Source organism: Lissotriton vulgaris, chromosome 9 (assembly GCF_964263255.1).
Source record: "Lissotriton vulgaris chromosome 9, aLisVul1.2, whole genome shotgun sequence".
NCBI classification, from domain to species: Eukaryota; Metazoa; Chordata; class Amphibia; order Caudata; family Salamandridae; genus Lissotriton; species Lissotriton vulgaris.
This window is the reverse complement of record NC_141697.1, coordinates 637,889,666-637,905,535: the sequence shown is the minus strand read 5'-3', so window position 1 is coordinate 637,905,535 and position 15,870 is coordinate 637,889,666. Positions and strand designations below refer to the sequence as shown.

Below are 15,870 nucleotides of genomic sequence, written 5' to 3'. Positions count from 1 at the left end.
TAAAATTAAGTCTGGTGCCGAGCACCAGAAACCTCTGGCTCAAATTAAGCACTGGGTGTTGCTTTAACAATAGATTCTGGGGATCTTTCCTGAAGTACCAGTGAGATGCGGCCTCAAAGACTATGGGCCCGATTCACAAAAGGCCTCTGCACTTGTGATGAAGGTCTCACAGTCGTAGTGGGGGCCCCACACTAGTGGCGGGACCTCCACATTGCAGTTTTTTATTGCGAACGTCCGGCAACGAGAGTGGGCACCACGCCACCACTACGGGGTCTCTGCCATGAGTGGGGGGGGCCCTTTGTGAATCGGGTCCTTCAAAGGGATGTAGTCTTGCACACTTAAAACACAGCAGGAAATGGATTGGCTTTATCGGGGGGAGGGGCCATCTACCCAGTTTTTGGTTATAGGGTTGGAGTAATGAAGATATATTTCCTTATATCGAGGCCCTGCCAGACCCAAGATAAGGAATGCCATGTTGGACTAAATCTGTGCTACGAAGATTAAAGCAATAATGAGAGATGAGCAGGGCTTATCTACATGTGGAATGAATGTAAAACGTAGCTGGCTACATTTTTATTAGATTGTGTTTTTTTGATGAATGGAAGAGTTTTTAAAACCAGTTTTTAGTAGCAATAGTATTATTAATCGGGATCAAGCCATTATTCTTCTAATAAACATGAATTACTTCATTGTGGTATTTGCAATAGGGAGATTCTTAATGGGGAGTCCCTTAAAGAGCTCTCAACTAAAATACTAGAGTTTAGGGGGGTGATATGAGCTTTTATCTATGTATCTGGGGCAAATGGCATGTATGAAGGAGAGTTTTCAATCAATGTATGGGTGGATGTTTTAGGATATAGTTATATATGTAACTACCTTGACTGTTTGTAGACTAAGGTCTAAATAAACAAATGATGTCATCTGAATCTGACTGGCCTATTCTTTTTTTCCTTCTTACACGTGGTGGATTTCTATCTGGTGGAGCTGCTGCTGTGTGTTTTGCAAATCCCTTCAGACACATTGATCTTGGTCGCCAAAGACATCGGAGGGCCCACGTTGACCGTCTTCTAGACAATACAAAAGAGTTAGGAGGTGATGCATCTGGCGAGCTGGGAGCGCCCTGTCAAAACCTATGGGGCCTCATTTATGAGAAATGATGCATCGCTGCGTGAAAGCAGCGATGCGTCACTTCTCAGTGCGCACTCCTTGCGACATTCCTGATGCGTCATATTTAATGTATGACGCATCATGTCGCAAGGAGTTACAGATACGTCAGTATTTCTGACGTATCTGTATGGCGCAAAAGTGACGCATTGCTGGAGTGTGTCACAAAAGTGACGCAACTCCAGCAATGCGTCCTTTCAAATGGGGCAAGCCCCATGTGAAAGGGCCTGCGTCAGTCTTACGTCTGCTCTGAGGCAGGCGCAAGATTTTGACGCAACGGTGTTCTAAAAGTGACGCTGTGAAATCTCATAGATTTCACTGCGTCACTTCCATGACCCTTTCTTGCGTCAAAACGCCCCCCTTGCATACATTATACCTGGCGCAGGTATAATGTGGCGCAGGGGTTTACAAAGTGACGCATCTACCTAGATGCGTCACTTTGTAAATATGACGCAACAAGGCGCATTTTTTAGGCCACCGGTGCGTCACAAAAATGACGCACCGGCAGCGTAAAAGTGACGCAAGGGCTCATAAATGAGGCCCTCAGTTTTTAGGCTGGTCAATTCATTTCAATGGAAAGTTGGAATTGAACAAGCATTTTATGATCATGGGACTCGTGTAACTTAACAGGTTAGGAACCTTTATCAACGGGCTCAAACCTGCACTATTGCCAGTACATTGTAAAACATTAAACTGAAGAAAAAATCTATTATTTTCTCAGGGGAACGCATTATACATTTTAAATTCAGGGTGATAAGCACTACACATTTCAGCTCTGTGAAGTAGCAGGTTGTGTACCCATCTGTGAATCATTGCTTTCCTGTTTGAAAGCGATTATTTCAACAAAAAATCCTTTGATGCCAATCTTACTTTTTCTTTCATTTTCTTCTTTTTCTTTTGCCTCAAGTGTATGCGCTTGGAAGGTGAGCAATAATCAGAATTTGTATTTACCAAGCCTTATATGTTTTTTCCCTGGGAAATGTTGATTGTCCTTTCTGCTGTGCTGTATACCTTGAGATATTTTAATTCTAGGAAGGACTAATTTGTCATACTGGCTGGGCATTGAATGTACTGTTCTTCATTGCTCGGATTTCACACTTACAATGGAAACTTGTTTCGCCTTGGCCTGGCTATCACAGTGGACAACAAGCTGCAGACATCCTCGACAAGGCTTCTCATTTTCCTGTGAGATGAGAGCTCTTGAACTTTCCTGACCACAAATCAGCGAAAACTGGATGAATGAAGGTGTCTGTCTCGTTCTAAGTGAATGGCGGTGTGAGTGTGAGTGGTGTCTTTTTTCGTGTAAAAGATGACCAACTTAAGTTGGCTTTTGCCGGGCACGATAAGTGGGGCCACTGGAATTATGCAGCAAAGAAGGCCCAAACTATGCAGGACAGTTGGCTAAATTATCCAGCAAGGAACGGGAAATTAGTGGCATAAAGCAGCACATTTTGTGCTAATATTGCTGCATTATTTTGTCATTTTTTACACATGCTATCACTAGGTGGTCCACGGCTTTACCTGATCAGTACTACTTTAATACCCACATAAACCAATAAGCAGCAGAAAGGTAGCAAGTCAACCTTTGGGAAGGGATCACTGACACAATACTGTGGTAAACAATATATCTGACAAACATATTGTGTCAAAAATATCTTTACCACAATATCATGCTCCTATACTTATAACAGTAAGTACCAAAATATCAGAAAAATATCTTTGACATTATTCCTCCTAAAAATATTGATTTTTAAATATGAATACGGTTAATAATTTCATAATAAATATCAATCATATCATTAAATAAAATGTATTAAATAATTCATCATTAATTATTACCTAATTAACTTCCCACCCTATCACCCTAAAAAACCCAACAACCTGATACAACACTATAAATTACTATTAATAGTTGAATCAAAAAATCTAAATCACTTGCAATTACAAGCTATTTGTTAACAAAATAACATTTCTATAAACAACAGTAACATAAATTAATATATCAACTAAAATATTAAAATAATAAAAAAATGATATTTTTAAGAACTAGGGGCCAGATGTAGGTAATCCAGATTTACCGATTCTAAAATACTGAATTTTATGGATTCGGGGTTTTAGAATCGGTAAATGGGATGTAGGTATTCATTCGGTAAGTATTACCGAATCAGTAAGATTCGGTAAATACCGAATCGTTATTTACCGGTAATTCCCATTCATTCCAATGGGCCTGGAGGCCCATAGGAATGAATGTGAATTACCGAAGGGGGAACACATTGAAGGGTGGCAGGGTGTCACTTTGACACCCTTTGCACCCCTCAATAGTGTATGGGTGCACACGAGGCACACATACTAAGGGCATGTATGTCTGCCACATGGCACTGTAATAATTTGCAAAAAATTGTTCTTTTGGTGTTTTCGATATTTACCACCATCTTTGTAGTTGGTGGCAAATAACGAATCCTAAAATTGGAAAAGCACTCATTTGAGTGCGCCCTACATTAAGGATTCGGTAATTTACCGAATCGGTATTTAAGAATTCGGTAATTTACTGATTCCTTAAATTACCGATTCGGTAAATTACCGAATCCTAACATTAGGGTCCTACATCTGAAAAGCCTGATACCGGTCGGTAACGGTCGAAATTCGTCATTTCGGCAGTTACAGACCGGTATAGGGCGACCTACATCTGGCCCTAGATTACTAAAAATGATATTAAAAACATCAATATTCTTTAAAACGATATTATTTTCAGAAAACAATATTCTGGTCAACTATATTTGTACATCATGATATTTGCATGTCACTATATTTAATTTCTGATATTTATGTCTCCAGATATTTCAAAACTCGATATTGTCTAAACACCGGGTGAAGGGGCTTCCACTGTGCAGCAACATATATACCTATATTTTTAGAAACTTGTGATCCGTTTAAATCGGAAACATAATTTTTTGGTGTAATATCTGCACATTATGCAGCCGATTATGGATTATGCAGCAAATGTACCAAATGCCTAATTTTGCAGAAGACTCTGAAGATTCACATAATTTCAAATGCCCGCACTATAAGTGACATCTGCGTTCAGCATTGCTTCTCAAGGTCCGCAGCAAGACTACATTTTCAGAATAACAACTATGTAAACTATTCCAATTTAGAGAAACAGTAAGTACATTTGTCTCCTGTGAATGTGCTGAAAGTCTGGCAGAGATCTGGCCCCAACTTACTATTGTTGGACAGCCCTCTTGTAGTTTCTGTAATATTTATTTGTAGTGTAAGACGTGACGTTTTATGTTGGCTTTAATTTTGTATGCTCTACGAGTGATGCTGATTTTGATGTAAAAGAAGTCGTGTCACACTTGATACAAGTCAATATGTGATTGGCAGTGATGTCCTTCACTAAGTTATTATCCTATTACAAGCGACAATGAAAGTTCCGACATAGCCACAGACTTTTAGTTTTAATACAACATGAGATCTTAAGTGTGGTAAACAACTTTAGTATTGATCTATTACAAGTGAGTACTCAAGTAATTTACTACATTTAGGATCTCATGTTCATGTTCGGTCCAGTCATTGTGTCTTGCAATAGGCAATAGTGGCTGCCACTAGAGGGTGCTGCCCACCAAGTTTTTTCAAGTTATGTGGGTGGTAATTGCAAAGAGCAAATACTATCCACATAAGTTATTTTTTTTAATTAAAAAAGGGTTTTAAGCTGGTGCTGGGTGCTGCTTAAGTGCTTAGCTGCCTCTCACACTTGCTGCATGATAGTCAGGCAGCCTGGCACTTTCGAGTGGGACACATGCTCTAGTGATCATGTGTCCCTCAGCTTGTTGATTTTAAAAAAAAGCCTGTGCAGGCTAATGGCGGACCTAGGGCCAGCCCAGGACTACAATGTTTGGAGGTCTGAAGAGATCTCCCGTTCATGATGCCAGTAGCATCATAGTTACAAACATTCACAGGCGTCTAGGGCATAAGCCCTGAATTCCCCGGACTGCCTGCTAATCACTTTCACAGGCTGAACGCAACACCCTTTCCCAACTCATCACCTGTGACGTGTTGGGAAAGGGCGTTGGTGTGAAAGACTGCAGGCATGTGACCCGAGATCTCAAGAGTCATGAGACACTGTGACCTCGAGCCACATGCATGCTTTTGCATCAGATGCCAAGAGGGCATGCTTGGCACCCTCAGGCAGCCTCGGATTGGTAACACGGGCACTCGGGCAATGCCCTAGGGGCCGGTGCTGAGTTCCAACTGTGGGCTGCTTTTTGAGCCGTCTGGGGAAGATTTGGGCAGTGTCGCTGTTGTTCCGATACAGCTAGCGGCCCAGTGGGTGTCGGAGTGGCCTTCCTGGAGGCATATGGGCGCACATTACCTCACGTTTAGCAACAGGCAGAGGAGTAACTTTCTTACTTTCACAGGGCCTGCCCATTAATGTACGCACACCTAGCGGGGCAGGGGGCCTGAGCAGAAGTGGCCTCACTTATTTCCATTCACCAGTGTAAACGGATCCGTGCATTTTTTTGTATACCCCCTTTTAAAAAAAATAAAATTTCACCAAAGCAGTGTTTTGAGGAAAGGCAATATGCAAATGTGGGCCACTTTTTTTTTTTGTGTGCCCGGGCCGATTTTGAATCCCAATCCAACCCTGCCCTCAGGCCTCTCAACCTTTACTGGAACAGCAACAGCAACAGCGCACCCTATTGAGGGCTGCCGTGCATGTTCCAAAACAGGATTTGACAGGTAAGTGGGACGGGGGTATGGAGGCCATCTATTATGCCTGCCAACCTGAGGTTCGTTTTTACTGTTTTAGAAACAACAACAAAACAGCGCATAGGCTGTCACAGCAAAGCACACATTCAGAACTCATGTATTTAAAAGTGTCCCTTTTTGTGCTTTTATCATGTGGGCCATTTTACTATTTAATACATAAGTTTATTTCACTATTTTGACATGCTTCTATTAAAACTATTAATAAATGCTTTTTAGTTTAGTGATATTAACTGATGTTCTAAAGTGAAATGCACATGCATGTTAAAAGCATACAAGAGAGCACTTTTAAATATGTGACCTCAGGATGTGGGCATCCTGAAGTGACATATTTAAAAATGTTCTAGTTTCTTGCAAGCTTTTAACATGCAAGAGTTTTTTATTTAGTAAATTAGTTAATATCTCTAAATGAAAAAGCATTTATTAAAGTTAGAATAAAGGTCTCTCCGTATAAGCGCAGCATAGCTCGTGCATGTTAAAAGCAAACAAGAGAGCACTTATAAATATGAAAGTTGCATCCTGAACAAAAGTGCTCTAGTCTCTTGTAAGCTGTTAACATGCTGGAGCATTGCACTTTAGTACATCAGTTGCCATAGTAATAGTGAGAGGCTTTTATCAACAGTTTAAATAAAGGCCTCTCATTCTAGTGATATACAAACTGATGTACTAAGTGAAAAGCTCCCACATGTTAAATGCATACACGAGGTGCCCCACCCCTTTAAGTTCCTCCTCCCGCCACTGGTAATAGGTTCATTTATATTGCAGATAATGCACTGCCTATTATTATTATTATCATTTTTGTTACATTGAATTTGTATGGCGCACAGCTACCCCAAGTAGTTTCCTGGCGCTGTCTTGGTAGGAAAGAGTAGTTACTGAACAAAGGAGGAATTAGAGATTGAAGAGCCAAGTCTTCAAACTTTTGCAAAATACACCTTACACGATTTTGTTGCGTAGTGAGACCGCTAGAGAGTTCCACAGGGTTGGTCCTTAATAAGAAAAAGACCGACCAAGTATGCGAGAAAGTTTGAATTGTGGAACAATAAACCTAGTCCGCTGGGCAGAGCACAGAAGGCGCCGGGCTTGGTAGTGCTGAACTACATCTTGCAAATATTTCGGGGCCACTCCAGTTTTAATTTTAAACATATAGAGCAGAGCTTTAAATTTGACTTGGTTTCCCAATGTCAACCAATGTAAATCGCAAAGGAAACCTGAGACTGAGAAACCCTTAGGCACGTGACACAACAATCTAGCAGCCACATTCTGCACCACTTGAAGTTTCTGAATAGCTGCTTTATTAGAGCCCAGATAAAGAGAGTTGCCGTAGTCTAGCCTTGAGGTAACTAGGGCATGGACAACTGGTTTCTGAGCAGAGAGGAGAATCACCATAACATTTTCTTCAACCACTTTAAAATAGTAAAACAGGTAGAGGACAACTTGGTGACTTGTTGTTTCATCGATAGATGTTCGTCCACGATGAAGCCTAAATTAAGAACATGATGTACCGGCGAGGGTAAGGCGCCTATTTCAGAGGGCCAGTGTTGAGGTCCCCAAAGGTCATGATTTTTCCCTAAGATTATGACTTCAGTCTTGTCCCCATTTAATTTGAGCAGGTTGTTTTGCAACCAGGATGCACCTTTGCTCAGACCTGACTGCAGAACAGAGGGTTCCGAACCTTTAGAAGATTAGAGGGAAAAGATAATTTGGGTGTCTTCAGCATAGCAAAAAAGGGACAGTCAAGCCTCTTCAGCTACATCAGCCAAAGGACGGACATACACAAAAAGCAATGGGCTCAACAGAGAGTCCTGTGGAACACCATATTGGGACGGATAAGGGTTAGAATTGGCCGATGTAGAGATGACCTGAAAAGCTCGGGCCGTTAAAAAAGAACCGAGCCACTGTAAGGCAGTGCCCGCAAGGCCCAAGGACTGCAAGGTATTCAGCAAGACGGAATGAGACACTGTACCAAATGCGGCGCTGAGGTCCGGCAAGATGAGTGCTGCTGTTTCTCCCTCATCTAACCAGTGCCTTAATATTTCAGTGACACCTAGGAGAGTTAATTCAGTGGAGAAGCCAGCTCTAAACCCTGATTGCGATACGTGCAGAAAATTCTGAGACTCCACAAAAGAGGTCAACAGGCCATTAACATGCTTTTCCAGAATTTTAGAAAAAACTGGAAGCAGTGAGATGGGACGAAAGTTTGATGGTATAGCAGGATCAGCATTGGCTTCCTTCAGATGAGGGAGCACCATAGCATGTTTCCATTCCAGCGAGACTGAGCCCTCCTGTAAGGAGGCATTTAAAAATTTCATAATTATCAAAAGTATAGAAGTGGCAAGCTGCTTAAGGATATGAATAGTGAGTAAGTCACGAGGAGAGCAAGATTTAATGTTCGCCAAAAGAAGATTAAAGGAGCTAGGTTCCAAGATTGTCCAAGTTTCCAATTTGCAGGAGGTTGAGGTATTATTATTGAGCCCTGTCAACACTGGATCCTGAGTAACATTAGGAGTAGACTCTGTCTCAGACAGCGTATTTTGAGAGTTTTTACTCTGCAGCACGTAGTGTATCTTTTCAACTTTATCCGTGAAGTAAACAGCGAGTTCTTCACATTGAGTGCTGGTAAGAGCAAGGGGTGTAGTCTGGGTTTCCTAGCCGGCTAGTTTTTTACCACCTTCAAAAGCATTTTGGAGCAGTTTTGTGCTTGAGAGATTTTATGTGAAAAAAACTCGATGCAGGCTAGTTTACAGAGAGTATGGTATTCACTTAGGGCTTTTTATATGCCACTTTAGCCTCTTCATTGTAGTATTTCCTCCAACATTTTTCAAGGATTTTACATTTAGACTTTTCATTCTTAAGCCTTTCAGTGTACCAGGGAGTTGGTGGTAGATGTTTGTTAGAACACTTGTTGGACAGAGAAAGGCAAGTGTCTACCGCTTGTAAAATCCAATATTGGATAAGACCAAGATCAGTAGTCGAAATATGCTCAATAGCTGATCTGCTGTCAATTAAAAATGTGTTAAAAGTCGTGACATCGAGCTGTGCCCATCTTCTAGTCTTTTGTTCAGGCACCAGGCAGTTCGATGAAGGAAAATACATTACTTTCAGCATGAAAGGTTCAGCAAAATGATCCGACCAGCACAAATAAGGAGCAGGGACACAACTAAGGTCAGGCAGATTGGAAATAATAGGGTATAACAGATGGCCCGCTATATGGGTAGGACCTGAATTGCATAGTTCAATGTTCATCGCTTCTAAGTCGGCTATGACCAACGAACGTTTGGTACAATTAGCATCATCTAAGTGGAGATTCAGATCTCCCAATGTAGTAAAATTGGCAGCCTTTAAAATGTAAGGGGCTACTTGATTAGAGAAGGAGAGCCATGGCCAAGCTGGGCCCGGAGGATGGTACAAAAGTATGCCAGAGAGTGTGAGATTGGGCATAAGCGAGATTTTAAATAAAAAAGCTTCACAATCAGTGTTGGTAAAATCTTCTGCTATACATACAAGAGAACTTTTATAAATATTCACGATGCCACTCCCCAACCTCAATTTCATGTCCTTTCTTATAATGGAGTAGTTGGGAGGAAGGGCCCTGCTACGTCAGGGCGCGAGCTTTCCTGAAGCCAAGTCTCCGTTAAATAGACAGCATCCGGTTGATCAATTGTCAGGAGATCGAAAATGTTGGCTTGGTGTTTAGGGAATGATCGGCAATTAATGGTATAGAATGTAAATTCTTTGTGAGCTGAAAGTGTACATTTAGGTGTTGTACTGTGCAGAGACCCTGTATAGTTAAGTTTCCCTACTTCACTAAGTTTATGGTGAACCCTTTCATTGAAATCGTTGCTTTGAATGGAAGAAGTGAGGGAAAACATACAATGCTGGCAGTCAGAGAGGGCTTCATCTAACTTTACAAGATTGCAGTTACCAGAGAAAGCCTGATGCTGCTCGTCAATTGTTTTGCTGAATAAACTAGTCTTACTGCAGTAGTTAGACTAGGCGTAGTGGCCCCTGGTCCCGATCAGGCGCAGACGGGCGCAGACGGGCGCAGACGGGCGCTGACTTTTGCACGCGTCCACTCCCGGGCCATTGCAAGGGGCCACCCCACATAAGGGGCGTGGCTCCGTTAGTGGCAATCAAAGGGCCAACCAGTTAGTGCAGGGGGTCTTTTTCCGGGTCACCCGACCCGGAAAGGATTATGGCTTGTAAACAGGAAGCGCGTCAGGAGAGGGGTCGGAGGGACCCGGAACCTGTTCAAGGGCGCGAGGCTTGAAAAGCCAGCGCCTCAGTACATGCCCCCTCTTTTGTTCACTTCACCTCACGGGGGTCGGACGTCGCAGAAGAAGTTGCCCACCCACCCATCCCTGAATTAAGGCTTCAAGTAGGCGGGTCCTGGACAAAAGGTATCACAGGGACTCATTTGGTCAGTGCCATTTCTTACCCTAAGAACAGGTCTTAAAAATCATCATGGGCCCTGGGCCGGCTGGAGATTTGGGGCTGACCTGCTGGTGGCCCTGGATTCTCTAGCCCTACCCTGGAGGCCGTTGGTTGCCACAAGTGGTGGCAGATTATTTACCTGCGGCCCTGTTGACCGGAGGGCGGTTAACTTAAAGGGGGCAGGAGAACTTGATTGTGGCCTGCTGGCACAGCCCGAATGTTAAGCAAAGCCCCGTTGGAGAACGGGATGTAAATAGAGTGACTATGTCTATGTATATAAGTGTGAGTAATTTGAATACCAGAATTTTTGACAAACAAGTTTAAAGGGTTTTACAATGAATAAAGACAGCCAATGGAGTAATTGGCCAGGAACTATATTTTAATAAAATGGACACACTGCGAAAATCAAACAAGTCTCAGGCGCATCCTTGAGAGGAGGGGAGAGAATGTTGATGGGGTGAGTGTACTTTGTATGCCATCTATACGTAGGGGGCTGAGGCGTAACGCAGCATGGGAGGCTAGAGCGGTAAACGATAATAGCGTGAGGCACAAGAGAATGGCCTCAGCAGGGAGCAACCCTCGTTATGGTAAAGTGCATCAGAGTATACATATTCGATTGTTAAAATAAGTACAACACAGTCAGATTTAAATGCAACTTAAAACACAAAGATATATCGGCAATGCATGAGGATTTACAAGTGCTAAAAGCAATACAGACATGTAGGGAGCCTACCAGGCGCTGTACGTCCGCTCCCGGGCCATTAATTAGGGGGCCGAGGCGTAATGCAGCGTGGGTGGATAGAGCGCTCACCGGTAATAGCGTGAGGCACAACAAAATGGCCTCAGCAGGGAGCGAGCTTCGCAATGGTAAAGTGCATCAGAGTAAACAGATTCGATTTTTTAAATAAGTAAAACACAGCCAGATTTAAATGCAACTTAAAACACAAAGATTTATCAGCAGTGCATGAGGATTTAAAAGTGCTAAAAGCAATACAGACAGGTAGGGAGCCTACAGGGTAGCCTCAACCCTTCACTTGCCCTGGGACTTCTCAAAAGGTGGAGTGGCTTTTTGAAGCAGCATTCTCCTTACTAGTGGCAATGAGGTCTGCCCTTCTGAGGGGCATAGACTTCCCTGCAGGGAGATGCAATCAGCGACCATGGGACACCCTTTTCAAGTAGCGTCCTCGAGGGCACACTGACTGGTGAATGTAAATGTACAGGAATTTATATAGCACAAATCACCGAGCGGTTTCTAAGCGCTTGCTTAGGGAACCCGTCCTGGTGTTCCCCTGTGAGATAACCCCGGCAGGGTATCCGCAAGGTGAAAGCCAGGCATCCCGCCGTGAGGGGCCGTTGTGGAGATTAAGCAAGCTATTGCCCAGAGTCGCAGAGTGTGAACCCGTGAATCGAGTAGGCACCGGAGCGAGAATTGTCGAGTCCATGGACATTTTAGGACTCAAGACCCCGTCGAGCCGGGAATTGAACCCTGGTCCCGGGCTGACCTCTGCTTCCAGGTCTGCCTCCTCTAACCAGTGAGCCACACTTTACACTGACTCTATGCCTCCTTTTTGTGGCACACGGTGTGCCCCTTGCCAGCTCCTTTTCCTCTGACCATGAATGTATAATACAGCAAGGGTGAGGGAACGCCCCCCGTAGATTTCACTGGCGGACATGTATTACAGAAGTGGCCATGAAAGCGTCTGCAACCACTTCTCCAGTACTGTGGGGGAGGTTTACTAAGATTTTACTCCTTATTTGCATCACAAAAATTATGCAAATGGCCACAAAATCTTTTTTTCCCAATTTACTTTCCAGCGCTTGTTTAGCACTGAAAATAACGTGAAAGTAATCCAAAGCAGCACACAACTCTGCTTTGCGTTACTTAGAGCCAAGGAGGTGTACAATGGGTGGAGCATGGGCGTTCCAATTCAACCACCCAAAGTTTCTGATGCTAAACCCAAATTCACTAAACAAATCAGACTGGGGTTAGCATCAGAAAACTGTGCCCCTTTGAAAGTAGATTGTTCGTTATATAGAACAGGGTTAACCCAAATATAGTCACTGGAACCTGGGTGGATAAGTGTTACAAATAGGGGGTCCCAGACTGGAAGGAGAGGAATTTGAAAAGATAGAAACAAAAATAGAAAACAGAAGCAAATCCACAGTTCGATGTTCTTATTCACACAGTACTACAAACCTTATTGGTAGCTATACGTTATAAATTTCTAAGAATACATGTGCCCACAGAAAGAGGGAGGAAAAAGGGGGGAAGGGTAGGGTTGTGAACGGGTTTCGTGAAGAAAATAAAGAGGTGCAATTTTCATTCAAGTGACAAATAGATCAAGTTCTTTTTGTTTGTAGATACAATTCTAAGCTAGTCCCCTAATTCGGGGCCACATTAGCCTGCAAAGGTCCAACACATTTAAAAAAAACAGGCTTCCAATACAGCCGTATAAACCCTGCTAGCAGTAGAAGCTGGTGTCTAAGATGTAGCCAGCCTACGTTTCGATCCTGGTGCTTGTAGGGGTGGTTTCCCTTACGTAACGGGTCTTTGTTAGGACAAAGAGGGGTGGGAGTTGGAAGTAGGCAAACCTCCAGGTATCGACTCCGAGCTGAGCTGAAGCTTTCTTTCCCTTGTTTTAACTGACAAATTACACGGATAGGTGAGCTTTTGATTGCATTAAGTTTTTAGTTTACTTTTCACCATCTAAGATGATCTTGTCTATCAGTAGATCGGTTTGCTTATATAAGTTTTTGGGAAATTTTCCTTCACAGCAATTAGAGGATACATTCTAAATTGGAATTTTGCGACCTGAACATCCCCTCTCAACTCATGAGGTAAATAATAGGTTTAGAGGGTTCCCTAAGTCTCTTTGTGGCCTCATTTGATGGTATGCGTTGATCAATGTACATAGCTGAAGGTAATCACTCATTCACTTCTGGTAAATACCAACCGCTATAAGTGATGGGAATACGCTCTATGGTCATAACATCATGTTTTTAATCCTCTGTACAATGATGTGAGTTTTAAATGATTTTCCCACCATGGTATGTTAGGGATCTCTTTGTGAGACCCTTAATAAATTAGTTGTTTCTTTATTCCCCCTAGGAGGTTTGCCCACTTCCAACTCCCTACAAATAGGGGGGTCCCAGTCTGGGACCCCCCCTATTTGTAACCTTTGAAAGTAGATACAAGGAAGGAGAAATGCTTTAGTTTTTTCTTCCTTATCCGACTTTGCATGTGTGCTGCACTGTACAGCATGCATACAAAGAGGAAAAAGGTCTGAAGTAAGTTTCAGAATAGTATTTGGTACTGGAAGGGTACCCTTCCAGTACAAACTCTAGGCTAGACTCACAGAAACACCCTTGCAACCCGGCGCAAAGGTGTCCACATGGCGCACAGGAGCTGATTTCAGCACCAGTGCTAGGGAGACTGGAGGTGAGTGCCTTGTTTTAGCAAATTTGGCGCTCTCCTCCTATCTCCGTTTCACACAACGCAGCGCAGTATTTACGACTGCTGTACGGCGCTGTGTGAAAAAGTAGTACACCTCCCCCTAAGTGCCTGGGGGATGCTGAACTCAGGCTCACACGCCACTGAGCCACTGGTGCACTTTCTATAATACAGTTCCAGGTTCTGTTTTAATTGCAGTTAATCAAAGAGAACTAGCTATGTCTGTATGCTATGTGTCTGCATGGGAAACCTTTTTGTTTAGTATGAAGGCCCTCACCCACCAACCTAGTTGGTGGCGTGCTTCATCATCGGGGCCCACCCGAGGCACCAAGTGCACCTCAGGTGTGCTGCGACGCCAGAGTACTGCGGAGCGGGTTTTTGGGAAGGTGAGTGTGCTGTGCAGGTGTGTTGCATGAGATTTTAAAATTCTGTCCTTGGGGTCCCTAACGGTTACTTTATTGGTGGGCCCCAGGCAGAGGTTAAAAACAAAGACTTGGGACATGTAGGGGTTGACTTAAGGTCTCCCACGTCCAGTGTGGTTGACTAGTTTCAGCCAGGCCTTTTTATTAAACTGGCTGTCTTCAGGACCTATGTGTGGGGGTGTAACAGGGAACTATGTAATTATCAGTGCCCTGTATGTGAAGCACGCGCTAAGGTTCTGATATATGTAAGAGGTATTTCCTCTCAGTTTGTACCTGTAAAGAAAAAAGGACAAACAAGAGACACATAAAGTTAAAAAACGCACATGGGTGGGTTAGCGCCTGGTGCCTAGACGTGTGAGCGAATAAGGCGGGGGTGTAGGCGCTTGTGACGGAACGTAGCAATTGGCGGTTTGGTATATGCCCTACAGGTGTTAGTACCTAGATGCGTAAAATAAATGTGTAAATTATCTACAAGTAGGATGCTTACTCCTGTCTACAGAGGACAAAACTCCCTGGACTTCCGCAGGAGAGTCAGGACCTATTAGCACTCTAGTAGTGGAGAAAAAGGAGAAAAAAGGTAATGTCTAAAAAGGAGCGGAGGTCACACGCTGCTAGCGGTAAAGTGCTGCACGCTCAGTTATGGTCAAAGGCAGCATGACTGGCGGCTGTACCGCGATCGGGGACCAGCCTCTTTACTTACTTGGCTGTGTCTCCATGCCCAATGGAATACCTGTGATCGGGTTGCAAGGTCCGAAGGAACTGAGTGCTTGGAGAAGGAGGTTTTAAATACCCTCTCTTGATCACAGGTGTAGTTCGTTGATAACATAGCATACAGACGTAGCTAGTTCTCTTTGATTAACCACTATATCCCAGGGGAAACGAACTAGCTACTCTAGTTCCTCCTTTCTCTCCTTGAATAACAGAACTCTGTTTTAATTGGGCCATTGTAAATCTGCATCGCCTCCTCATTCTGTACAAGAGAGGACGGCTGAAGTGAAGTGGAATCGTGGGAACAGGGATGGCATTCATGTTTACAGATGGCGGCTATGAAAGTTGAAATAGAAAAAAGGAGATGTCCGAAGAGCAATAAGAAAAACCAAAGGAAGAGCAATAAGACCCATTTCTACTGAATCAAAAAAGCTTGCATTAGCAATTTTTGCAATATGTGGATGAAGAAGAAACTGGCTCTTAAACTGGACGCTGTCATTTTATAATCATAATGCTAAAATTCAAAAAAGATGGCTCACGATGGGGGATAATTCCTATTCTGATTTACACACGAGGAGTCTGCTCCAGTCAAATATGCACTTCACTGCACTTTACTAGGTGAACTGCTGGTCTCATTTGGCAAATACTAATGATGTATACTGATGGTCTTATCATCTAATTCTACATCAGTTACGTCTTTACAGCACTGCACACTTCCAGGACTCTTGATTTTACTGTCATACACCATTGGTGTGTATTGAAGGCACTTATCAAACATTTTTACACTAGTTACGTAAGCACTGTACTGCATTTTAGCATGTGCACCATTGGTTTTACAGGTGAATAATAATGATTTTTATTGGTCGTTTTATGATGTTGCAATGGTTTTAAGTAACTAACCAAAATAAATAAACTTTAACTTGA

At 43.1% G+C, this 15,870-nt stretch overlaps 1 protein-coding gene across 2 annotated transcripts in view; it reads right to left on the bottom strand.

Moving 5' to 3' along the window:
- Positions 1 to 15,870, bottom strand: part of LOC147692007 (transmembrane protein 272-like) — a 274,212-nt gene that overhangs the window by 53,759 nt on the left and 204,583 nt on the right. The window lies entirely within an intron of this gene.